This window comes from Melanerpes formicivorus, unplaced genomic scaffold, assembly GCF_026170545.1.
Source record: "Melanerpes formicivorus ecotype bairdi unplaced genomic scaffold, bMelFor1.0.p_v2 SCAF_47, whole genome shotgun sequence".
Lineage (NCBI taxonomy): Eukaryota > Metazoa > Chordata > Aves > Piciformes > Picidae > Melanerpes > Melanerpes formicivorus.
Genome location: NW_027142399.1, coordinates 1,971,853 through 1,984,451, shown reverse-complemented (window position 1 = coordinate 1,984,451; position 12,599 = coordinate 1,971,853). Strand labels below are relative to the sequence as shown.

The 12,599-nt window shown below is 45.1% G+C and overlaps 1 long non-coding RNA gene across 2 annotated transcripts in view; it reads left to right on the top strand.

Moving 5' to 3' along the window:
• Nucleotides 1-12,599, top strand: part of LOC137451986 (uncharacterized) — a 169,947-nt gene that overhangs the window by 64,488 nt on the left and 92,860 nt on the right. For both annotated transcript variants that reach the window (XR_010989927.1, XR_010989929.1), the window contains exons 4-5: nucleotides 9,364-9,442; nucleotides 10,107-10,212. This is a non-coding gene — a long non-coding RNA (uncharacterized lncRNA). The remainder of the gene's footprint in view (nucleotides 1-9,363; nucleotides 9,443-10,106; nucleotides 10,213-12,599) is intronic.

Genomic DNA, 12,599 nt, shown 5'->3' with positions numbered 1-12,599 from the left:
CAAGGCACGAAGGTATTCTCTGATCTGACCTGGTTTGTAGTGAAACCGCCTGCTAGCCTCAGAGAAGGAGGTACTAAAGTAGACCTTTTACAGCAGGTACAATCATAGAAAGGTTTGGGTTGGGAAGGATCTTAAAGATCATCCAGTTCCAACCTCCCTGCCACGGCAGGCAGAATCATACCACTTATACAAACTGCTTTGAAGTAAAAAGGAAAAGAGATTCCACTCTAGCTCTTCTATATTTCACTAATGCGAACTATACCTTGAAGATACTGCTGGGATATATCTGGCATGTGTGATGGGAAGAAACACTCCTATCATGTGGGATGGTAAACAGAGGGATATTCAGCAGGAGAGGGAAATAAGAACCATGATCAGGACCCCTGCTCTCACGCAGCTTCCAGTTGCTTCCCTGCTATGGGCAGGGACATTTTCCACTGGACCAGGTTGCTCAAGGCCTCATCCAACCTGGAATGAAAGAAAAGACCTATATATGACTTTTCTGAGCTAGCTGAGGGATTCCCAGATGATAGCAACTGCAAGCTGTGTGAGAGCAGGGGGTCCTGATCATGGTTCTTGTTTCCCTCTCCTGCTGAATATCCCTCTGTTTACCATCCCACATGACAGGAGTGTTTCTTCCCATCACACATGCCAGATTTATCCCAGCAGTATCTTCAAGGTACAGTGCATATTAGTGAAATATAGAAGAGCCAGACATATAACTCAGAAGTTAATTCCACTGTAATATGTGGCCCTGATTCTTCAGTGCTTTGGGCCTTCCCTAGCCATGCACTTTGGAGGGAGCTGGTTTGATCTCTACCATTTTAAGGGCTAGAGAGTGTATCAACTTTGCAGCCATGACTGCTGGGTCATGCAAACACAGGTTTCACTGGCATCAACAATGGCACAGGTTGCAAAATATTTACTTCCTCCTGGATGTTCTGAGATGCTGTTGCTTTTCAGCAGAGTAAAATTGTTTAAAGCATGAGCTGAGGTACGGTTTTCAGCTATGGCAATCTTATTCTAGACATGCCATAGTTGTTTGGTTTGGGTTTTTTGTTGTTGGGGTGGGGTGTGGGTTTGCAGAGCAGGACCACCTCAAAGCCTTTGAAATCTTACTATAATATTTTGTGCTCTCTGTCCTTTCTGGGCTGAGTAGATGTTATAAGCTATGTTGTTGTAAATGGGGTGTGTGTATCTCTCTCCCTCTCTCTCTCTCTTTCTTCTGTCTGGAATGAAAAATAGCTTCTCTCTTTGATCTTCCCTCATTTGCTAAAGAGTAACCCAAAATACCTCCCCCCACCCCCCACCCCTTTATTTTTCTGTGTTGGGGGTAGGTGGTGAAATGTGCCAGGACTAAAAACCAAAATATGTGACCCTCCTATTCAGTGATTACTAACTGTGAAACATAAAATCCCTGTCCAGGTAAAAAATTTGAGTTGTCATAGCAACAGCAGGATGGTTATTTATTTTTGGATTTCCATTTTCACTGATTTATTTAACACATTGACAATCCATTTATAATGAAGAGGAATTCAAGAGGGGGTTTTGTTTCGGGCTGGGTTCAATACCAAACCGAGGTTGGGTTACTTTGCTTCGCAGAAAACAAGCAAAGATAAAAGGGGTAAATAAAAAAGAAACCTTGTGGCTTTCAGGGGCTTTTCATGCAGACAAATACAGGTGCTGAGTGGTGTATGGGAGACCAAAAAGGGGAAAAAGACTGACTTGTTTATTTTATGTCTTTTAGAAGAACTTTAGTGCTATAAAGCAGAACAAAGATTTAAGTCCAGCGCAGCTGTGAGGCACAGGAGCTGTAGAGGCTGCCCTCCACCTGCCTTTGGTTGCATTCATACACTTGCTGCCAAGAGGTCATCCGAGCCATTGCAAGTGATCCTCCGGCTCCTCCTCCTCCTTGTAGAAGTCAGGGAGTGCCCCAAGGCCATGAACAAAAGGCGTCTTTCTCATGTTGGTTGTGACCTCTGCAGCTATGCTCAGTGCAGTTCAGTTCACTCTCAAGGCTCAGGATCTCAGGATCAGATTTGCCTTCTCTCCGCAGTGTTCATGTGCAAGCAGGCATCTGGACTAGGGCTTGGAAGGAGCCACAGAGCCTGAACACACTCCATGCTTGAGCATGGGTTGGGTCTAAAAGTGGTAAAGAGGGCCCTGTCTCATTTTGGGTCTTTGTGTTAAAACGGGCTGTGCTCCGTTTTCAGGAGTGTTAAATGTTTGCAAGTCCAGTAGCCCTTCAGGAAGGAGATCTGTCTGAAAGGTTTTGTGTCTGGCAACTTGAGCCATCCCTGGATACAGTCAGCATTGGATCTAAGCAAACAGGCACTCACAAAATTAGTGGTATCTGGGAATTTTCATGGGTTACAGCAGTCAAAGCATTTTGACAAGGCAAGCACAACAGGAAGCCAGCAGGTGATCAGAGTGAATGTTGCACTTTCAGTCCACTTTCTGGTCATTTGTGAAGCATGGGCTTGGGTTTGGAGCAGCCACTTCAGGAGAAGGTGGGCTTGGACCTGTGTTAGATAGAATCAAGCATTATTTCTGTGTATGCTCTCGAGTGTCTAGAGAAGAGAATATTGTCCATCAGTCACCGGTGCTTCCCTCATTTATCCTGGGGGAGGATTCAGCTTGCAAATTGTCTTTGGGACTGAGAGTGGGGGAAGGGTGGGAAAACCCAAGAAATCATCTTCCAGACATAAATACAATATGGACAAGTCATAAACATTATTAAAGCAAGTCTGTCCCTGCGGGGCAGGTTTTTCCTCATAATGCTTTCCTGATTACGCTTCCGCAAAGCTGGGGAAGTGAATAGTGAGCTGATTATCCATGGACCATGATCTACATCAGTGTAAAACTGTTTCCATTGTATGTGAGAAGAGAACTTTGCATATTTACTGGAAGGGAATAACCATCCTGCTACTTATTCCGTCTTCAGATTCACAGTGGGCCTGATCCAAAACACAGCTATGTCAATGGGATTCTTTGTTTGGGCTCTTCTTATGTCCTCACATTACCATTGCAAAACCTGCCCTGTTTATCATCTTAAATATACATGCCATAAATGCATCTGCTCTTGACATGGTATGTGATCAAACTCCAGACTGATTCACCAAACACTTTGGAGAATAGGTGGATCAATGGATGGGCAACTGAGAGCTATTTGTCCAAAGGCTGAATGGGGGGGGGGGGGGGGGGGGGGGGAGGATAAGAAAAAAGCCCGACCGAAAAATGACTGACTGTGACATATTAACAGAATTGTCTCTAATTGTTCTTTCTTACAAACCCAAAAGCCTGGAGGGAAATCCAAGTCCTTTCACATAATGCTTTCTTGGAGCCAGACTCCAGTTGTCTGGCTCATCTTTTTGTTAAAGATTTTTACAGCCAGTGTGGCACTGCTTGCCTTGAGAGGCCGAATCTGATCAATAGTCAGCAAGAACCAGCCTCTGCCTAAAGATTTCTGTTGGCAAGCCTGGCACAGCAAAGACCACTCCTGCTTGATAGTGGCAGGGCCTTTTTAAACAAATGCACTAGGTGCATTAGTTTCATTATTCAATTATGACAGATGTTTCCCCACCAGCTTAATTAGCTTTCATTTACCAAGTATGAAACCCATTTTTTTCCCCCCCTCTTCTTAAATGTAAAGATCACTGCTAGGAGCTATACATTCTGAAAGATAATTGCACCATGTAATTCTGGTGCTGTAAGAATTTATACTGAAATGTTGATGGATATGCTCCAACAGTCTCTCTCTCCTTTTACCCCTCCCTTCCCCCCCTTCTTCACAAGCACATTTCATAATCTTTTAAATATCTTCCCTGAAATTTGTAGTGTGAAGTACAAATCCTCTTATGTAACAGAAGTTTAATGCATCTGGCTATGGCCAACCAAACAAAAGTGGCTCAGGCTGATTTCTGCTCTCAGAAATGAAAGAGGTTGTTCATATAAAGTACTGTAAATATGAGTTTGTGAGGAACATGCAATAGCAGAAGGGCATGGCTAAGGATTCTTGAAAAGTTAAGGGCACCACTTTAATATTAGAAGTAGAGAGCAGCTCTTCTGATTTTCATTAGCATAACTAAGAATAAAATAATAATAATAATAAAGAATCTTCCATTTTCAAATAGAAATTTAATGCTAGATGGCACTTTGCATAATCTCCTTAGGAGAGTCACTCTGTACTCTTCCTGGCTGTGCTTTGGTTCTAGCAATGACCAAAGCCTTGGGTAATGAAGCAGAACTGTGAGGAGGTTAGACAGGGGTTGGAGCAACACTTAGTTCAAGTGGGGTTTGTGTTTGTCGTGAAAATAAAACTCTGATAAAGCAAATAATAGCCTTTATTAAGTAACCAGGGTACAGAATATGGTTGTGAGTCAATGCAAACTCTGCAGAAAGTGCTTGAGTTTGCTTTGGGAGGAAACGGTTGGAAGGCTCCAGAGTCCTGAGAGCTCTGCCTCAGGCAGTTGGATTACTTGAGACAGAAGGGTTGAGGGTTTACCTTTAACACTGCTCTTGGTTCCTAGTGTGTGAACAAAAGGTAAACCACAAAGACCTGTGAATTCTACTGAGCATTCCTTGGATTTGCTGCAGTGTCCTGCTCACTTCTGTACTCACAATGTAGTTTCTCTTTCTGATGACCTGGGTGTGTTCTGCTGTCCACTCAGCATGTCAAGCCAGGATGTTTCTCTGCTTATCTGCAGAGCTGTCTTTGCTACCTTTGACAGTATTCTTTCTCTTTTAGTACTTTCAAGCACTATATCTCCTCTTCCTGCATCCTGTCCCATCTACTAAAGAATTAAGCAGGACTTGTAGAGGCAGCAATTCTGAGCCCTGCTAGCTGGCCACTCTGTCCTGGAAAGTCCCCTCCGCTGACAATGAGACATAGATCAACCTTTCTTCCCATTCAGCCCCTGACTTCTTTGGTAAGACCACTAAGATGGATGCTTACTGTGATAATGGTGCTGACATTTGCTCACCAGGAATTGGAGTGAGACCATCATTTCATGTCATATAGGTCTCCAGTAACAATCAAATGCTAATGAGTGCCAGGCCATTAGAAGCCTGGTGTGCTCTGTAGCTAGTGACCTAAATGGGGTGTCCTTAGCCCATTACCCATTGTATCTGCTAGGTACTGCTGCAGTTTGCCCCGTCAGCAGAGATGTTACACAACCCACTAGTGACCACCCAGGGCTATTCTGTTTAGGCTGGGTGCCATCTTTTCTGGGCAAGTGTACAGATCATGTCTTGAGCTGTGCCAGACACGCTGCTTGTGGTTCATTTTCTGCTTATAAGCCTGGCTTAACAAAAAAAAAGGAAAAGGCTGTATGTATATATATATATGTACCAGTAGTGTTCACATTTCATACAATCTGACACCCAGTAGATGGTCCTTGAGGATTGTAATGAGGCACCCACTGCTCTACAGCGTGTTTTGGCAACCAGGAGGGCTGGCAAATCCCCTGCCTGTCTTCCCTTTGCAAGTCTTTGAGCTTCTTTTTGGCACATAGATGCAACGAAGCCCAAGATGCAAATAGCGCCAGAGCTTCTCGTAGAATAGATGACATTTATATTGTTATGCAGTTTGCTGATCTAAACATACCATTGCCTTGCCTTGATAGCCCAGGGCAAGTGCTAATCAGCTTGTTTGGTGGGCACCATGCCATCTGAAAGGGTGAACACAAATAGAGACAGTATGTGCATCATCTTAAGAGCTTTGCAAGAACACGATTCCCAGCTGAGAATATCCAAATGTGTCTGTCTCCTGAGCTTGCATGTTGGCATGTAAAAGAGAAGTGACAGCGTTAAATATAATGCATTTGGAATAAATCAAGGTTATATTCCTTAGCTGCTTCAAGCTCGTTCTCATTATATAGGTCACACCATCAACTGATGTAAATTGGCAGAGCTGCATTGAAAGCAGTGGGGTGCACCGATTTTGATCTGCTGAGCATCTGGCCCCCTGTATGTGTTCTCTGTGAGAAGCTTCCCTTCTCATTTTGCCCTCTAGGGCATCGTCAAAGGCTGTTTAGTCTAAAAGGTAACGTGTAAGATGAGAAGTTTGGGTTCCTATATTGCCTGCACAGCTCTGTTACTAATGCTCCATGCTGGGCAATTTGCCCTCGTGGTATCTGTGTGCCTTGCTTCACCTTGTGCATGTAAGAGTACTTTATTTAATGAGTAATTTGGTATTAAGGGCTTTAATCAAGGTTTGCTGCAATGGCAGGGGTGGCAGAATAGTTCATGTGACTGGAATGTTATGATGGATGGATGGATGGATGGACGGACGGACACAGCACTTCAATGAAGATGCACATGGAGAACAAGGACAGAAGGTTTCCTTTGTGCAGAGGAGTAGCAGTAGCTGCTGGGAGCTTGCACATCAGGATCAGAAGTCCACAAAGAGGGTGTCATGGTGGGCATGTAGTATCATAGTATCAGTCAGGGTTGGAAGGGACCACAAGGATCTAGTTCCAACCCCCCTGCCATGGGCAGGGACAGCCCACACTAGATCAGGCTGGCCAGAGCCTCATCCAGCCTGCTCTTAAACACCTCCAGGGACGGGGCCTCGACCACCTCCCTGGACAACCCATTCCAGGGCTTCACCACTCTCATGGTGAAGAACCTCCTCCTCACATCCAGCCTGAATCTCCCCACCTCCAGCTTCATTCCATTCCCCCTAGTCCTATCACTACCTGAGATCCTGAGAAGTCCTTCCCCAGCCTTCCTGTAGTCCCCCTTTAGATACTGGAAGGCCTGTCCTGTAAGCCACCCAGCTGAGAGGAAGAGTTTAGGAAGGCCTTCTAATAACAACAACAAAAATCTTCTGTCATAGCTGCAGCAAGGGAAATCCTGCCTGGATGTAAGGGAGGGGAACCCAAACCTGGGCGAGTGGTGCAGCAGCAGAGCAAGGCTCCATTCTTAGGGCTTTGCAGAGCTCAAGTGGACTACAGCAGAATCAGTTTTGAGAGTAGCCACATTTTGAGGAGAAGGATGCTTGGGTGACTTGCAGCAGCATTTTATGACCTCCATGCAAACTACCATTTCTCTATAAACCTCTGTGATTCTCATGAGTTAGTTCTGGATTAGCAGGCAGAGAAGGTGTAGCCTCATCCTCAATTTTCCAGTTAGCATCTGCAGCACCCTCAGTGCCATCTCTGTCTGGTTTATATAGTTTATTTCATAGTTTCATTCAGGGTTGGAAAGGACCACAAGGATCATCTACTTCCAACCCCCCTGCCATGGGCAGGGACACCCCACACTAGATCAGGCTGGACAGAGCCTCATCCAGCCTGCTCTTAAACACCTCCAGGGACGGGGCCTCGACCACCTCCCTGGACAACACATTCCAGGGTTTCACCACTCTCATGGTGAAGAACCTCCTCCTCACATCTAGCCTGAATCTCCCCACCTCCAGCTTCATTCCATTCCCCCTAGTTCTATCACTACCTGAGATCTTGAGCAGTCCCTCCCCAGCGTTCCTGTAGGCCCCCTTCAGATACTGGAAGGCCACAATGAGGTCACCTCGGAGCTTTCTCTTCTGCAGACTGAACAGCCCCAACTCCTTCAGTCTGTCCTCACAGGAGAGGTGCTCCAGCCCTCTGATCATCCTTGTGGCCCTTCTCTGGACATGTTCCAGCACCTCCACATCCCTCTTGTAATAGGGGCTCCAGAACTGGACACAGTACTCCAGGTGGGGTCTCACCAGGGCTGAGTAGAGGGGGAGGATCACCTCTCTCAACCTGCTAGCCACACTTCTCCTGATACACTGTCCCTATTCCTTTTTCTGTGCTTTTCTTTCCACCCATTTAGCTTTTTTATTCCTCAGATCGGATTTTTTTTTTACTGGTCAGGTTTTCTTGTCTATTCCATGTAAATAATTACATTTGAAAACCTCCAATGATGCACTGGAAGTGGATACTTGCATGAAATAACAGGGGGGAGGGGCTTTGGATGTACAAGTACAACTCTTAAGAGCTGGCTTGAATTGGTTTTGGTAATCTGGCCTTCATCCCAGCCTTTTTGAAAGACAATCATCATTCAAAGAGAGGTTTCCATTCACTATAGCAAACACTTTATATTTCACTATGTAATGTAACCCTCCATACACTCAAGGAAAACAATTTACAGAGCTAATTGCTGAACTCTGCAGATACAAGCCTTTAAATGGGTTATGTTAGATAAGAGTTGATGTGGGGGAAAAAAAAAAGAAGAGATGTTCTAGAGGAAAATTATTGTTTAGGGAGCATTGATTTGCATGAATTAATGTTTTCACTTGGGCTGGCAGTTAAAAATGGAAACTTAAGCTAAACCACATTGTGAGTGCAACATAAATGCTTCATTAGTGATGAACCCAGGGTGTGAGCTGAAGTCCACTGCTTGGTTGGTTTTTTAAGCCTTCAGTCTTCAGTTGGCATTGGGTCACAGAATCAGCAAGGTTGGAAGAGGCCTCAAAGATCGTCAAGTCCAACCTGTCACACTATGCCAAAGTTGTTTTGTTGTTGTTGTGTTTGGTGGCTTGTTTTGTTTTGTTTTGTTTTAATTGGAAAACCACTTCTAGATAGCTCAGAGATGGGAGGGTACTTTGGAGTTCTCATGATCTGGTAGTGATAGGGCCAGGGGCAACGGTTTGAAACTGGAGCAGGGGAGATTTAGGTTGGACATCAGGAGGAAGTTCTGCCCAATGAGAGTGGTGACACACTGGAACAGGCTGCCCAGGGATGCGGTTGAGGCCCCATCGCTGGAGACATTCAAGATCAGCCTTGATGTGGCCCTGGGCATCCTGATGTAGTTGAAGGTGTCCCTGCTGAGTGCAGGGGGGACAAGATGACCTTTGAAGGTCCCTTCCAACCTGATGCAATCTGTGAATGATTACTTACTTATTCACTTCAGAAAGTCCTCTCCACCCTTCTATCTCTGCCTACTTATCAGTAAAACTAGGGCCAGTGTTAATGATCCTACCTGCCACAGTTATGGCAGAAACTAGCTGATGACTGCCTGGACAGTACAATATTTGAACAAAGGTGGTGTATTGCTTGTACTGGAGAAGCAGCCCTCTGTCACACACAAGCATCTCTCAAATGTAAAGACTGCAATGAATATTTTGGGCCTGGGAAGTTAAGTAACTTTTGCAGAACTCAAATTTGTTGCTGCTGTTGTTCTAGACTTGTTCCTTAGATTTCAATTCAGAATACAGCCCAGCTCTGTAACTGCTGTCAATCACTGTGGCTTTACTGGCCCTGTAGGTTGGGGTTATAGCACCAAGTGTCTATGTAAGACTTTCAGTGTTGTTTAGAAGGTGTTTGTAATGAACTAGACATAATGTTTGAATTTCATTAAAATTCATTTTCTCCCATGTAGCTGAGTGTTGATGACAGATTGAGAGAGAGAAGGAGTAAACCACAGCACTGTGTTTAAAAGCAGCCCAAAGGAACAAAGGGTATGTAGATTTGTTTTCCATAGTTCTCTTGAATTATCTTGTAACTTCTGTCTTGCTTATCTTGATGGGGTTTAAAGGGAGGTGGCAGATTAAGATATATCTGAAAAAGGAGATGATATTCACATGGGTCTGGTTCTTAGCCCGTGAAAGTTCAAGTGTGAGCTGGAGCTGTGGAGTGCTGAGTGGACCAGGGCTCCAAAGGCAAGAATTTGACTCTGCTGATGGTCAGCAGAGCCTTGAGTTGAGGGCTCACAGCTGCTGTGTTAGGAAGCTCTGCTTCTCTAGAGTTAAGGGCTATGCCTAAAGGTCAACAAGTACCTTGAGCTACCTGCCTTCTGCCTGTGTGATTCTGCTGATCTAGGTAGACAAACACTGAAGAAGGCGGTGTAGCCCACTCTGACCTCAGGCATTGTTTCAAGTCAGAGGCTCTGGCTCTTGATTAACTTGTACTGACAGGCACATCCTCTGCAGTCAGCTGGACTCTCAGGCACTCACAGGTGCATTGAAATACTGAATTCTTCAGGCCTAGGCTCACTCACATTTTAGGCATGTATCAAACTTTCAGCATGTGAACAGAGCTGGGCTCTGCAGAAGTCAATGCCTCAGTAAAATGTGGAGATCACAACTAATTGCACTACTGAGTGTGAGTTTCCTTTTCTTTCAGGATCTACCAGCACTGGTGAAGTCCCTTCTGTGAACCACATAACAGAAGCTGCTCTCTCAGTCACTGCTTCCCCCTGGCAAACAGCCTAAGGAGGAGCTGTCTATAGGTGAGATGTTCAGCATCCAGTCAGCTGAAGTGATTAGCTTTTTGCTCCTCTGTATTCAAAAAACCTTACCAATTGTGGCTTGAATTGGTAATTAGGAGCTCAGAAGCCCTTTGCTGTATTTGTACAAAGGTATTAAAAGGCTGAAGTGTATTCCACAAGTCCCTTGCATCTACACTGTTATCTTTTTCTTTCTTCCTCTCTGCTCTGTGCATTTTTATTCTTTGCATTACCTCCTGCCACATCTTGTGATTTGTTGCAGCAAAAATTGATCTCACCTGTGAATTTACCACTGCAACTCCAAAGGCACTGCTGTGCCTCTGAGCGAGGGTCAGCATGGCACTGGCACTTGCGTGGGTCACTGAAAGCAAATGAAGAACAGCAGGGTGGACTCAGTGTTGAACAATCATGTAATGTGGAGGTAATTCACAGACCTAATCAGAGACAGGAATAAAAGGAAGTTATCTTCTGGAATGCAGAAAGTCTGGTAGGATGAAAAGCAAACCTGGAAACAGTGAATCTGTTTTTCATCAGTGAAAGCAGAGGAGTCCTACCTGGGATTACTTTGGCCATTGTCAGTGCTTGGAGCTGCAGATAAGATGAGTTCCAAAGCAACAAACTTTTACCTTGAAATTACAGGGTGTAAAGGTGAATATTAACTAGAGGATGGACTTGAGTTTCACTGAGATCATTAAAAAAAATAGCTTTATTTTATTCTCCACCCACTATCCTGCTCAGAAAATGGACTTATTGCTGAAGTCCTTAATTAAGGAAGAAAATTTAATGTTAGGCAGATGCTATCATTTTCTTCCTACCCCTCCAGCAAAAACCCACATGTAATGTGCTGCACTGGGCTCTTGAGGCTGTAGGATGGGTTGTCAGTGATAAGCAGCTGCAAAACCTGCAGCACATGCCCGGGGACTTGAAGTCAGATGAGTCATACGTTGCATGGGCCAAGTTTAATCCCAGAGAGAATGTTACAACACAGGAAGAAACCCCTGAAAATAACAGGAATTGGTACAGTATTTGGGGTGTAAACACAGGTTAGAACAGTCTGGCTATTTGCTTTAATCCTCTCTGATTCTATTTTGAATTGCAATGTTCCTGCTTGCTAAACCACTTTCCATTTTCGCTCTCTTTCACCGTGGCATAAGGAGGAGGGATATATTGGAAACTGGAAAACTGCCACTTGCACCAGAATGGCATGCCACTAATTTTTGCAGGTTTTCTTGAACTGAGCATTGCCACTCTGAAAGCTCTGTCAGCTTCTTCCTCTAGGATTCCCCACAGAGATCCGCACCCTCCTACAAGGTAGGACATGGCCCAGGTTCCTTTCTCTGCAGGCTGTGCTGTGTCACTTCCATCCATAGCAGGCACTTTGAAATGATGAGCTGAATATCTGAGAGGATGAGGGAGTTTGGAGGGCTTAGCAGAGCAGATGCAGTGGGCCCAAACATTGCCCAAAGATCAGGACTGTGAGTGCATCTTTAGTGTGGACAGGATGAAAATTACTCTGCAGTGTGTCTGGATGCAGTTTAGCATCATCACTGCTGTTGGGGAGGGACTTTTACAAGGGCTTGTAGTGATAGGATGAGAGGGAATGGATTGAAGCTGAAGATTAAGAAGAAACTATCTTCAGTGAGGGTGGTGAGAATAGGTTGGATGAGGCCTTGAGCAAGCTGGGCTAGTGGAAGGTGTCCCTGCCCATGGCAGGGAGGTTGGAACTGGATGATCTTTAAGGTTCCCTTCCAACCCAAATCATTCTATGATTATATTTCAAGCAGAGGTCAAGCTAAAAGTTCCAACCTGCCATGAGGCTACAAAGGCTTTGGCTTTGTTTTCATAGCAGAGAGGTGGCAAGGAACAATCAGGATATCAGGTAGTGATAGGACTAGGGGGAATGGAATGAAGCTGGAGGTGGGGTTAGGGTTAGGGTTCAGGCTGGATGTGAGGAGGAAGTTCTTCACCATGAGAGTGGTGAAGTCCTGGAATGGGTTGTCCAGGGAGGTGGTTGGGGCCCCATCCCTGGAGGTGTTTAAGAGCAGGCTGGATGAGGCTCTGGTCAGCCTGATCTAGTGTGGGATGTCCCTGCCCATGGCAGGTGGGTTGGAATGAGATGGTCCTTGTGGTCCCTTCCAACCCTGACTGATACTATGATACTATGAATCAGTATAGCATATGGGCTGGGATGGAAGAGAGGTGCTTGTGACAGTCCTAGCCAGGAAAATGCCTGATGGTGGATATTTCAGTGGCTGATGTAGTAGCTCATGGCAATGAAACCTGAAAGGTAGGTAAGAGCTGGAGGTGAAGCTTGATTTCTGCCTCCCCCCAATACAGTCAAATATTCCAAGGGTCTTGCTTTGCACAATTGCTGACTTCTGCTGTGCCGC